We start from the raw sequence: 8774 nt of genomic DNA on the forward strand, positions 1-8774 counted from the left end.
TGACCTCCGCTGGAGCTGCACAGCCACTGCTGGGTGGAGCTGCGGCTCCGCGCGTCGCTGCGCAGCGCGTTGCTGGCGCTCCCCCTTACACGGCTCACGACTAACATTAGACTAGGTGCCCTCAGCAGAGCTGGAAGACCTTAGTTATGAAAAAAGACTGAAGGACTCCTCACTGTTTCTTGTTCTGCCCAACATTTAAAAATCAGCCTATGGACGAGCACAATTACTGGATCATTTAACAACGGGGCCAAAGTTTAAACACGCTAAAAGTGTAGCTTTGTACCACAACACTGTGGGGGAAAAGGCTCCAGTGACTGGCACTGCTTTCTTCTCCAGGATTCGTGTTTGTTTTACTTATTAACGAATGTTACAAGCATTTTTGCACTAAAATTTTTCTGTTACACATGCTATCCTCCTGTTTTTCTTCCATCAAGTTTACTGGCAATGCAGACTTGCATCACTCCTTTTCTGGTTCCCTTTTCCATCTCTTGTTCAGGACATTATCCAGCTTTAATTTGCAAGTGAGCCAAGAATGAAACAAGGGCACACAGTGGTCTATAGCCAGAGCAGGAACATGGAGTTCTGGAGCTTTCCCCTCCCTATTGCCTAGTGAATATGCAACTCTGAACACCTCACATGCTTTGAGGCAAATTTCTTTATTAAATTACACCTACATAAAACTGTCTTAAGAAAACCAGTAGGATATGAGAGTCTTAATCCTGCTCCTAGTCCTATCCCTCAGGAGTGTGCATGTATTTTTATGAAGCTAAAGAAGCTGTATCAGGTTATAAGCAAGCTTAGTGTTTCTACCCTAAGGAGTTTTCACTCAGCTCTCCCATCACAATGTCACAAAGGTAGAGATTTACAACTTTCAGAAAAATATAGTTCTATAATGTAACTATGTTAAACTTTTGTGGAATGTCCTTACAAACAAGTTCAGGTTCAAATCCCACAAGGTTCTGCAAGCTACACTTGCAACTGGGAGTTGTCTCTTCTCATTCCAAGCTCACCCTCCCTGAAGCAACATGACATTTCTGCCTTGTGGACTCTGATTTTCTGCACTCCCACTTTTCAGCTCTTCAAATACCAGAGTTCTTCAAGTACCTCACTCTTGAACCAAATAAGAGCTTCTGATGAATTCTTCTTTTGATGATGCAAAACTCTCTGACCCATCTTTATGAATACACTTTCCAATTCTGAGCACTAAATCCTTCCTTCATCCACAATTTTTCACTATTATTGTGATTGAAGAAAAAATCCAGGCAGAGATTTAGCATTTTTAAGAAACCCCTTTGCAATAATTTAATGATAGATTTAATTTCTGTTTGCATTAGCACATCCTTAGGGCTGAAATCCATGAAGACTGCCAAATCTACACAGATACTTTGATTTTGTTCTGTAGCTTACAGAAAAGGATAAATTGGGAAGCTCTTCAAAATAAAAGAATTTTATTATATTCCCATAAACATGCACAACCACAATATATTCTGCAAGTGTGAAAGAGATGGGTTTGAAACTTAGTTGAAGTTATGCAGATCACAGTTTATTTAAAAACATATAAACAAAAAAAATCAAGGTCACAAAGTACAACATTTCTGAGCACTTGTCATATTGAGATCCCATTACTGAATCTACAACATTATCAAACTGTGGTACCACTTTAAATGCTACAGTAAGTATTAAAAATATGTGGACACTCTACTTGGCATTAAATTACCCAGTAGTTACAAATGTGCTGTAAAAGGCAGTCCATATATTACACTTATTTGTTTCAAGCACTTTTCATACTCATTGTTCAGTTTCACAGATTCCTGTACAGCGTGCTTTAGATCTTCTACCTCTTCAAAAAAACCCTAGAAAAACCCCAAAATATTCAACTTAAACTTTCTTTCAAAGACATTCTCAGTAAGAGCTAGTCAGGAGTTCAGTTACTCCAGAGTTCAAAGACACTTTTTATATTTTTATGTGTGTATGGCTGAGTTATGCAAACATAGCTATGGTGAGATACCGCAATCAACTACAACTTTAGGTAATAATTTAATAATTTCTGCCCTGAACAGACAAGCAGAGTTCAAGTTATGTTAAGAGACTGGAATACAGACTAATAATAGGAAAGATTAATTAAAAAAAGGAAAACATATGGATTTACCAGACAGCTACAAAATGACAGTCCAATATGACAAGGGAATAATGTCCCATTCTGATCCTTTGCAAGTGAAGTCAAAAATTGTTGGGAAATACATGGACAGAAGAGTATAATCACCCAAGACTTTGTTTCACCAAACCTTGAATGTTCTAGCTACCAGAGTAACGATGTATCTACCTATAACTACCTATATTTGACATTCTCCTCCCTATTCTTCCAGCATGTTTTTTAAATGAACAGCTGCATACATCTTATATAACATACAGTGACTTAAAACTACCAAAAAAAAGGGCCACTGATAAAAAGCCACAACCTCAGGTTTATGTATCTCTCTCCTGCAAGATGAAATTCTCAGCAACAAATTGTCCCTGATTCCCAAACACAGGGATCTAGAACTCACCCTGGCTCAATGTTCTACAAGTTTCACATCCAATGAACTATCACCCTCTTTTACTGTTACCCCTGAAATTAATACCATAACATTATTTAGTTTGAGAGAAAGGACTGCAAGGTAAGAAAACAGATTCTAAACAGAAAGCAAAAAACAAACATACAAACAACAACAACAAAAAAACCACCAATGAAAAGACTTGAGGAACAAGCAAAAATCAGTTTAAACAATTTGTTGCTGAAAATAAAACTTCATGTCAGTATACTAAACTGAGTCTTCTATAGTTAGGTAAGATCTCATCATCTTGTTACATAACTTTAAGAATTGCCAAATGTTCACATTTTCACTTTTTACACCTATCGATCTAACAAAAAAATTCAAAGCCTCTGCCCTCCCTAAACTTGGAGTTTTGTCAGAGGCATAGCTTTGACATGCTTAAGTTCAAGGGAAAACAGTCTTCCTTAGCTGAGCAGCCTTTTAGGACATGAATGTTTTGAGGAGCCATTCATTTCCATCTCTCTCAGAATGCTACACACGGTTTTTTTATGTATTTTACTTGATAACAACATATGTTCAGCCTAAAGACGTTTCAGTTCAGGCGGAAAAGTTAGTTTTTCAAAAATCACCTACTGTTAAGCTTGTCTTAAAATAAATTACCTTGTCTAATCCAGCTAACTCATTTTTTAGTGCTCTCTTTTCTGTAGACAACTTTCCATTTTCTTTCTTCAGCTTTTTAATCTCCTTCAACAATAGCTCTATATTCAAATGAAAAAAATGTAGAGTTCAACCATTACAGTCAACATCCCCCTCATATGAATCATATTACAGCTAAAGAGCTGCCTACCTTTTGTGATATTAGAAAATGATGGTTCAGCATCTTAAAGTACCTTTTTCATACAGTGATTTATTCTTAAGAACTGACCCAGCATATTCCCAGGTACTATTAAAGGTAACAGGATCTCCCAACTGGATAATCTGAATCTGCCAGATTCTTAGAATGTAGGATTATTTTACTTTATAATACACAAAACACACATCACATGCCTTGATTACATTTTTCTGATTTACAAGAGGGTCACATCAGCCCCTGCTGACAGCACATTTCCTGAAAATTATGCCTACATTAGATGATCTCATCCATCTCTTTCTATGCTTTGAAGTGGAAGATTACACCTGAAATTCCAGATTTACTTATGAGGAAGGATGTGCTGAAACCAGCACCGTCCAGGTTCGTCCAATGTTTTAAACCTAAAAAGAGGTTCTTTTTGGTCTCAGTGCCTGAAAACCAAAGAATGGGGCAGCAAACATTATTACTGAGAGATCTGCGTAGATACATCTTACTAGAATAAATACCAGCCCTAAATGCAGCCACGCACTCCCACCCGTGATTACACCAACGGACCAGTTTCAGAAAAAGAGAAAACAGCAAACATTTTATCACAAACAAAAAAATGCAAGGCTGAATTCTAGATTACAAAATGCCATTTTTACGTAACAGGTTTTCAAAAATGAAAAAGACATTTTAGGTACTGCTGGTTGAAGAAGAAGAAATAGCCTGGAGTGGCCTCTAGATCAGAAATGAAAGGCATTCTCTCTGCTAGGCATACTGGAAGGAACATCATCAAATACAACTATACCATTACCTAAATATCTACTGCAACAGGATTCCTTCTTTTCAGAAATGTCCCTGTGAGAAGTTACTCCTCCCTCTGGGGTTTGACTTCTTTTTCCAGAAACAGCACTAGTTTTCCAAGAAACCTTTTTGCATTCCAGTTGCTCAATTCTTTGCCTCTGCTCTTGAAGATTATGCTCTAGCTCATTAATTTTAATCTGTCAAAACAATTTTTTTTAAATGCATAGAAGAAACACAGTTCAACTGAATACAACTGGAAACACACCCTGAATGCAAACCCAGAGCTTTCGATTGCTGACTTAAAAACTACATTCACCCAAAGGGTCTGAAAGGAGAATTTAGACTGGTCGGCTGCAATGCTCGATCTGTGCCACAAGAGGCAATACCCACTTGAACTGCTCCTGGCCACACAACCCTACTTTCACTCCAGTTATGATGCCAGACTCCTTGTACAGCAAGCCCATAGACCTTGCTACCCAACAGGAAACTCTTTGCCTTCATTTGGTTTGCTTACTGCTGGATTTCTGAGAAAAATCAGCTCATGACACGTGCAGAAAAATACCAGGGCTGGTGCAAGACAGGTCACAAGGTGCATATACAATTGGAAGGACAGGTAGGTGGATGAGTAAAGAAAAAAGCAAGGAAAGGGGAGACAGCTTTCTGCTTCAGACATGCCAGTGACAGAGTTCACTTTTAAAGGGAACTACAGGCTACTCTCCATTATCTCTGTCACGGGAAACCAAGTAGGTATAAAAAGAGAAGCATGGTCTCATTTCACAAAGGTAGAATTACTTTCCAGTCTCCCTACAAGCTTATGTTTGGCTGTTTGATACCAGCTCCTACAAATTCTACTTACAGTGAGATTTTTAATTGCTTTGCTTTGCTCCTTGTTTGTTTTGGTTTCTTTAACATAACGTTTCTGTAGCTCATTATACATCTGAAGGAGTCTAAAACAGAAGAAATGCATAAATTGCTGTAAACATGAAAGACATCTGTTATGGTAGAAGTGTTAGAGATGCCCCACAGAGATCACTTGGGGTGTAGCTGTGCTGCAGAGACTTGTAACAGAAATACTCAAGATGGCAGTGAATGAAACGTGACTGTCAACACAGAAAGAGAAAGCACCAGAAAATAACAGCAAAGCAAGTTAAAAGAATGGTTTGTATGGATGGCAAAGAATCCTTTTTACTCAGCCAGACTGAGGACCCTGCTGTTTTTGCCCAACACACAAGGCCACGCTCCAATTAAACCTCAGTGCAAATCAGTCTTTGAGGGAAGACCCACACACCAGCAACAGGAGGCTGCCAGTGACTTTGCAGCATGTCACAAGCATCATTCCTCTCCCCATCAGCACAACATGAAGAGAAAAAGAACACTCCTAAAGGATTTTTAAAAGTTTCTCCAGAAACTAGTTTCTTACCACCAATCAAGAACCCATGATGAGGACATATGAGGCAGTTCCCAGCTCTCTGCGTTGTACAAAACATCTCATTGCTTCCAAGTGTGTGGGTGTGAGGATATGAGTGAATGAAATCAATGTGAAAATGAGTGGGTAAAATAAACGTCAAATAAACAGATTAGGGCTGTTATCTGTCCCTCTGATATTATCTTGCATCAAGTTCTGCTGTACTAATTTCCTACCATATTTCACAGTATTCAGCCAACATATATGAGGCCCACAATTTAACTGATGGACATGAGCAAACATTTTTCCTATTTTTTCAGGAATTCTCACAAGAGCTGCCATTCATAATAAGTCATGACTGCACACCACAAGCAGGAGATGAGCAACACTGTAGCACAGTGCAGCTTTGTAAAAGAACATATACACAGATGCTTGAAAAAAAAGCTTGGTCAGGTTATCTATGTGCAATCTAATACAAGGCAGGTACAGCATTCAGTTCAAAGACTAACGTGGACTTCTTCTACATGAGCACCTAACTAGGAACTCAATTCCAGTCCAGAGTCAGTCAGCCAGCCTGCTTATGTAGCTATGTACCTTGCAAAGAGAGTCTGGTACGCTGTAAAGGTATTAAAAAAAAAAAAAAGAAGATGGGTCTTCAACAGCCACCTAAAGGAAACACTAAAAACAGGGCACTTGGCCAAAGAGCAACAGAGATCTGTGTAAGATCCACAACCCATTTATGTCAGTGGACAAAAAGCAGCCTTTGAAAGGATGGAGCAGCCTGTTTATTTTACAACCAAGTCATAGGCGGATGGAGCAATATTTTATGCAGCTTGCCTAGTTGTTAAAATGTTTCAGTATATTTCTTTCTTAAAGACAAGCTTTTGCATCAGAAAAGCAGTTACAAGAGTTTAATTCTACCATTAATTGGCAAACTACCATAAGTAGTGGTTCAACTCTAAAATTAATTAGACTGAAAAGTAGAACTGCTTCTCTAGCTTATTTAAAAAACAGTATCAGCCTATAAATTTTATATGCACATAACACTGAGCAATATAAAATGAGCTGAGAAAGGTTCCACAAAACAGAAGATGAAACTACAAAATTCTAGGTTAAAAAATCTACAAAAAACATCATATGTGTGCACAAACACATGAAGGAGGTTCCTGGCTCACTAAATTTTTCTCAATGAACTATTTGAGAAAGAAATCAATTTTGTTCTTTGTTCAGCACTATTTTCAAGTTTAATCCAAGATTTTGTAGTTATTTTTAAAATGTGAATGATTTCCCATTGTTTCAAAGGCTGAAAGCCACTTGCATAACAGCAAAAAAAAAATCAACTGATTTAACCATGAACATTTTCTACACTAAAGAGAAGAATAATTCCATGAAGAAGCAGCTTCCAAGAACTCACCTGACACTGTCACTCTCTAGAACCAGATCCTTGCTGTCTCCGCCTTTATGCCATAAACAGGTTTCTGTTTGAACCTGAACACTTAATTGAAACAAACACAACAGCTTCATAAAATCAGATTTCACAAATTTAATTGGATCAAACAAAGCAACTGAAAAAGGCCAAGTTATTTTTCAGTTTGATTTTATGGTAGAGGTTTCCAGGCAGGATCATAAACACACCAAAACTTAAACCCTGGAAGGTTTTTGCAAACCGGTATGTAAATCCTGGCAGGACACTCTCCAAACCACTAGAACTACAGTTTTTCAGGTCCTAAGGTCTCCGTTTCTAAACCTTTTTAACAGCATTGATGCTATTCAACTTACCTTTATCTTACCATCTTTTGGTAGAAAAATAGTGTAAAAGTCTTTGCAACAGAGAGAGCATATTGGCTAAGCAGGAGTACTACTTTTTGCTATTAAAACTGTTCTTTCACTACAATAAATTTTGTATGAGATGCCCCAGACATCCTTTGTTCCTTTACAGGCCTCCAGCACTTTCCACCCTACCACCCTGTTCAAGGACAGTTCCTTAAATTACACAGATCAGATAATGCCTAGTTCATCTTAAGGACATGAAAATAGAAGTCCTGAAATGCTTCACTTCTTTTGATGCAAAAGAGAAATGTTTGACAATTCTTACTCTCTGCTTGTGCCACAGACAGGCGTTAACCGCTGCAGATGCAGTTGTTCTTGGATCTGACACAGATTCTTTTCTAGCTCCTTATTTTTTATGTGTAGTTTTTTCACCTTCTTGACTAACTGCTCATTTTCATCACTGAGCTGAAAAGGAAGAGAATTGAAAAACGAAAAATCAAGGAACAATTTCAAATCAAATAGTAACTAAGCTGACAGCACTTCATATTAAAACCCTCTCCCAAAAGCTTTACTGCATTTATCTTAAGCCATAGAAGCATTTGAAGGAAAATGGCAGGAAAAACAACTGGCTTCAAATTTCATTAACATTTGACTACAACAAAGCTTCTTTAACTTTTTTCTTTTTAAAGGTGTCTAATGTAACTTCATAATTCATTAAGGAACATAATGAATTATGGCAACTGGTTTTGCATTTAAAATTAATCACAGAGGGACAAAGCATCTAAGTTTTCAGTTATACTCCTAAACTACAAACATCAGCTCTGCAACCAAGCTGGTGTTTATTTTTGATTTAACCTCACCAGAGACAAAAAGACAGCCACAGTAGCTGAACTTCTTGCGTGCATGTCTGCTGGACCTTGCCTAGCAGTATGCAGTCATATATATTTGACATATATATAAATGTCTTGGGGTGACTTTACGATGTGTATCCCCTATCGCTGCTCTACGCCCAGAAATTAATTTTGTGCCTTTCTGTGCCTTTAAACCAGCACAATAACATATATGATATTTATAGTAATATATGAAGCAACATAGAACTATATCTATGTAGCAACATATAAGGCAATATACATTATATAATACCTATAATTATATATTTAGTTATATGTATAACATATACGCACTAGATAGTGTATGTATATATGTAGCATACATATGTGTGTGTATGTATGCGTGTATATATATATATGTATGTACATATATAAAACTACTATATAATATACATGTATATATATACACACAAAAAATATATAAAAATATATAACTATATATATATATATATCTTTATATATATATATATATATATATAAAACTGTATTGCTACAGGGTGAGAATATACCCGACGCTCTGGGCCAGCAGAAGGAAGGCC

At 37.2% G+C, this 8774-nt stretch overlaps 1 protein-coding gene across 4 annotated transcripts in view; it reads right to left on the bottom strand.

The window, feature by feature from the left end:
* The window catches only part of MPPE1 (metallophosphoesterase 1), a 33715-nt gene that overhangs the window by 12934 nt on the left and 12007 nt on the right, over window positions 1-8774 (bottom strand). The window contains exons 1-2 of one of the 4 annotated variants that reach the window (XM_017729454.1): window positions 7671-8459; window positions 6990-7070 (exon numbers count right to left, since the gene is read on the bottom strand). The exons of 1 other annotated variant lie outside the window; for it this stretch is intronic. The gene's annotated coding sequence lies outside the window, so the exon portion shown is untranslated. Of the gene's footprint in view, window positions 1-5026; window positions 7071-7670; window positions 8460-8774 lie in introns of those variants that run through there. 2 more of the 4 variants (XM_017729453.1, XM_017729456.1) reach the window with 2 other exon arrangements.

This window comes from Corvus brachyrhynchos, unplaced genomic scaffold (genome assembly GCF_000691975.1).
Source record: "Corvus brachyrhynchos isolate BGI_N302 unplaced genomic scaffold, ASM69197v1 scaffold331, whole genome shotgun sequence".
Lineage (NCBI taxonomy): Eukaryota > Metazoa > Chordata > Aves > Passeriformes > Corvidae > Corvus > Corvus brachyrhynchos.